This window comes from Cynara cardunculus, assembly GCF_001531365.2.
Source record: "Cynara cardunculus var. scolymus isolate 2C chromosome LG 1, CcrdV1, whole genome shotgun sequence".
NCBI classification, from domain to species: Eukaryota; Viridiplantae; Streptophyta; class Magnoliopsida; order Asterales; family Asteraceae; genus Cynara; species Cynara cardunculus.
Window position 1 is genome coordinate 16,150,987 of NC_037528.1, and position 5,098 is coordinate 16,156,084.

Below are 5,098 nucleotides of genomic sequence, written 5' to 3' on the forward strand. Positions count from 1 at the left end.
ATGGTTAGGGTTCATTCCATCCCTCCTCAATCTAGGTAATCGGTCCAAACTATGATTATGTAAATGGTTAGGGTTCATTCCATCCCTCCTCGATCTAGGAGTCTTTTGCTACATTGATGATTATTTCCTGTCTAAGATTGTTTTTCATTTCAGAGAAATAGGGCATAGAATGAGGCAATAATTCAATAGCACATATCAAAATGAAATTGCTTCCTTCACGTTGAGAAATTTGTTTTTGTTTTTGGACAGGTTGAGGATTTTAAATTGTTATACTAATCCTCTGGGTTGGAAGGATCGGCTTAAAGAGCGTGGAGCCATTAAAACTCCGTCAATAGAAGCTTCACTTATTGTTAATCTTTGCAAAGATGTGAGAAACTTGGATGATTTGTTCTCTTTGATTATTGCTTTAGGAAAAGGTAGTTATGATGTAGGTAGGTGCATATGGTTTAGATAATACATGTTGATATTTGATGTTGTCATAAGATTCTGCATATGGTCATTCAAGTGATTGATATGTGTTTGCAGGACTGGTTGTGGGGAGGAAAATCATATCTCGGTCGCCATAGACTCGGTAATCCTGCTTTTTTCCGTTTACCAACTCTAAATCATAGCATTCATAGTGTATCAAGTATATTTCGAATACGCTTGTTGTTTGCTCTATTATATCTGGAACCTAATTCCAGAAAAGTAAYAGCTAAACAACTCACTATTATTGTTTTATAAGTACATTAAGATGTCTTGTCTATTGATTTTGTATGGTTTATTACCATTTAGATATCAGTTTGAGTTTACAATGAGTTCATATGAAGGGTTGAGTGCTTTTGTCCATAAAATTTTAAGGGAAATTCATCGTGGCAATCCATTATGATGGTCGATTATGATAAAATTGGAAATTCATCGTGGCAATCCATTATGATGGTCGATTATGATAAAATTTTAAGAACTTACCTGGTTTAAACCACTAACCACCAATCCATTATGATGGTCGATACACAATAAGGTAAGTAAGGGTGATGTATCTTGCCAATAAGTGCTTACCTGGTTTGCATTTGATAAACGGTGTAGTGGTATTGTTACCTTTTTCTTTTGTTCTCATCATTCACTTGTAAACCAAATGATCTTAAATATTGCTTATGCGTAGCTTTGAACTGTTTGCATTGCATTCAAAAGGCATTGCATTCAAAAGGCCTGTTTTTTAGAATGAAATTTAATGTTTTCCTCTTTATTGCCAGATTTTGAAAATTTGTGAATATAATGTACATGGTGAAATTGTCTCTTCAACTTGCTATTAAATTGATTTTGATGTATTTTGGTGATGTTAGACATCACTGTTAATACTTTATATTTATGTGCCTTTTTAGTTGATGGAATGTAGCAGCTTTTGAGACAATCGTGGAGATATTGAACATATATGTCATCATTACACCATACATGCTGAGAATGGATGAACTAGAGGATGCTAAGGAAGCTTTAAAAGATTTACCATCAAGGTTATGTGCAACATTTGAGAATCTACAAGTTGGGAGGTGCAAGACATATGGTATGGTAGTTGTATATTTTTGTTTATTTGCTTGTTGTGTCCCATTTTCTACATCCTTCCTTTGTGCTCATGGTACACTTTTCATATGTAGGTGGTTATAATTTACTAAATGCATGTTGTGAATTCAAATAATTAGAGATTAAATCATATATTGTGTATTGCGATTCRACTGTTATTMAATTTGAAGTTTCCTTAGGTGTGRTTTTTGTTGTACTGTAGTGTTTAATTTGTTGGAGAAAATTTTCTTCACAAGACCAGTGGTTGAATTTTTGGTCTATTGTATAAAGCATGATGAATATGCAAGCTTTTGTAGTCTACCTGATTACTAACATATTTTGTTTCTTTACATTTTCAACCTTTTATAGTTTATAATGGGTGCTAAAATATCCCACATAGAGGTGGGTGCTATAGTTTATTCACATTTTCAACCTTCTATAGCAAACTAGAAATATCCCACATAGAGGTGGGGTGGATGTAAGTAGACCTTCTAACTCTACTGCTATAGAGGATATGGGATTAAAATTGCTTCCTCCTAACACTAGGGCATACAAACAGAATTCTCTTAATAGAATTTGCAAATAAGATGCATAAAGTTATAGTTTTAGAGGCTAGAGTACGACAAGTAAGAACTCTTAATCTAATGGGGTTCCATGTATTTTGACATATACAATAAGAGCTCACATGTACGTCCAGTTTACTTTGAAGTCTAAACTCGATGAGAGTAAGTTAGGGTCTGTTTGGTTTGGCTAATTTGGCCAATGTCTATAGTCTATGAAGCAGCAGCAATTCAAACATGCTTATCATACATATGCAGTCTAAAATTTAAATTTTCTACAATTTGTTTTGCTGTAGAAACAGTCGCAAACTACTGCTGGTTTGTATCAAAACAGTCCCAAACTACTGCTTGTTTTGCTGTTCTTTTTTTGTGTTTTTCTAAGTAACATGTCCACCGTGAGTACATTTATGGCGGGCATGTTGCTTCCTACATGAGGGTGAGTCTGTTGTTTAACAAGAGATGTAGTGCATCTTTGAAAATAGTTGGTTTATATGCAGATTTTGATGGAAGATGAGCAGGAAAAGTATCAGTCTCACTTCTCTCAATACATTAAAGCTGGAGTTGACCCAGAAAACATTGAAGAGCTATACAAGAAGGTGCATTCAGCCATTCGTGCTGATCCAACCCCAAAGAAAGTTGGAGAAACAGCCTCCAAATGAGCACAAGAGGTAACCTCATTTTTTAAAATCTGTCCTTTTGATGGTAAAAAGATAATTTTGCAGAAGATTATGTTTATAAAAACAGAGAGATGATTATGTGTGTTGATGTTGTTTTTGTGGGTTTAGGTTCAACCTGAAGAAGCTAACATATGATGAGAGGAAAGAGAAGCTTATTGAGAGGTTGAATGCTCCGAGTGCGGCAGCTGGTGGCGCAGACGATGAATGAAAACATGTTTGATTTTGAATTATTCGAAAAGAAAGTTGAAAACAGTTCAATTTTGCATGCTTTGATGAATTTTTTAAATGAGGGTGGAGATATTTGGAGACATAGTGGATTACCATCAATATAATGTAGAAATTGCCTTTATAATTTTCCATTTTCATTTCTGGGGCTGATGCTTTCTTTTTTTGGTTTCAAGAAATTATCATCTGTTAAGTTTGCAGTTTAGATTTAATATAAAAGATTATGTTTGATGTATCTTTTATTTGTAGTTGTATTGTGAGATTATATATCTAAAGCAACATATATTTTAAGCCAAAAATCTTTTACTATTTTTTCATAAAATAGGTAAGATGGTAATTTACGTGTAAGAAAAATTACACCTGTTGAACCCATATGATCAATTAGGTAAAATATTTTATAAGTTTGTCTGGTGATAGCGTAAAGGGAGGATTACAGACTGTTACCCATGCTCAAATTCTGGTACGAAACTCATATCGTTGCTCTATATTCTTTAAATTTTAGGGACCGTTTATCAAATGCTTACTCGAGTAAGCGCTTATCAAGTCATATTACCTCATTAGATGAATATGACAAAGATCAAGAATATTACCCGGTAAGAGCGAAAGCAATAACCGAAAGTCTTACCCGGTATTGGTAAGTGATAGCGACAGCTCTTACCACGGTTATCGCTTATTGGGTAAGTTGTTACATGCGATGTCGTTTTGGTAGACTAAAATCTTACCAAGTAAGTAAGCGATAACGTTGAATTTTACCTTTAAGCGCTTACCGGGTAAGTGTTTAGGTAAACGGCCCCTTGGTTATGTGGTACGGCGTTTGCTTCAACCATATGTGTTTGCTCTTGGTGTAAATCGAACACATTTATGGAGTCGTTTACATATGTTGGATTCTAAATATATTGGATTTTAAATTATATAATTTTTTTCATCGATAGACTGTAATGGGAATCATAACTCTTATTTGTTCAAATTGTATTAATATGTAAAGACCAAGTGTAACTTATATCAACGTTAAATCTTCTATGATAAAACCCGTGAAACTTCAAAATCGTTAAAATTCACGGCTYCCGCCGCATTGCGCGGGTACACAACTAGTATCGTTTAACATATATATAATTAGTCTTAAAATGGTGTAATTAATTAAAACTAAAAGACGGCTGTATCTCAAATTTTATATTATTTTAATATAAAAACATATTAAAATAAATAAGAAAATACGACAAATTATTTATATCAATTACAACCGAATACCCTTGACTAATTCCGATCATCACTAAATTGTTTTGACTTATCAATTAATTCATCTAACGACCCTCATTATTTATAATTAGAGTTAATAAGAGAGTGTTAATTAGGCCTCGTTTATCTATCATTAAAAAGGTTAGTAGTCAATTAATGGGACATTATAACTCTAAAACATCACATTTTAGGTAAAATCTTTTTTCTGTTATATATATATATATATATATATATATATATATATGTTATTATTTTTTCAATGTTATTTTCATTAATTAGAAAATTTGAAGTTTATGATTTTTAGAGCATCTCGAACAAATTCTGTATAATAAAGAAAACAAAGTTTTTATATTCTCTAGTATTCAACAGCTTATCTATATTGTTCTCTAAAATAGAAAAACCTAAGGAAAAAGCTACAAATATAAAGAATTTTTCTAAAACTCTATTGTGAAAAGAGAGAAATGGTGTCTCAATATTTGTCGTCAATTAGATTTATTTATTAGTTTCTTATATAAAGTATTTTTAAATTTATTGGGATTTTTTTAATAATATAGTTGATGTTGAAATTCTATAAAGTAGAGAATTTGTTGAATTAAATGTAATTTCTTGTAAAAAATTTAACATTTGATTCTTTACTTTAAAGAAATTATAGACATTTTTCAACATATTTCGAAATGGATAAAATAGAAATTTTGGCTATGTTTGGTATACTAATTGATAAGCTAGTTGATGAATAAATTATGTAAAATGATCAAATAAACATCTTGAAAAATTAATCAATTATAATATTTTAAAATATAATTGAAACAAATATATTAATCAATACAAACAAGATGGTAAAAAATATTAAAAAACTATAATATA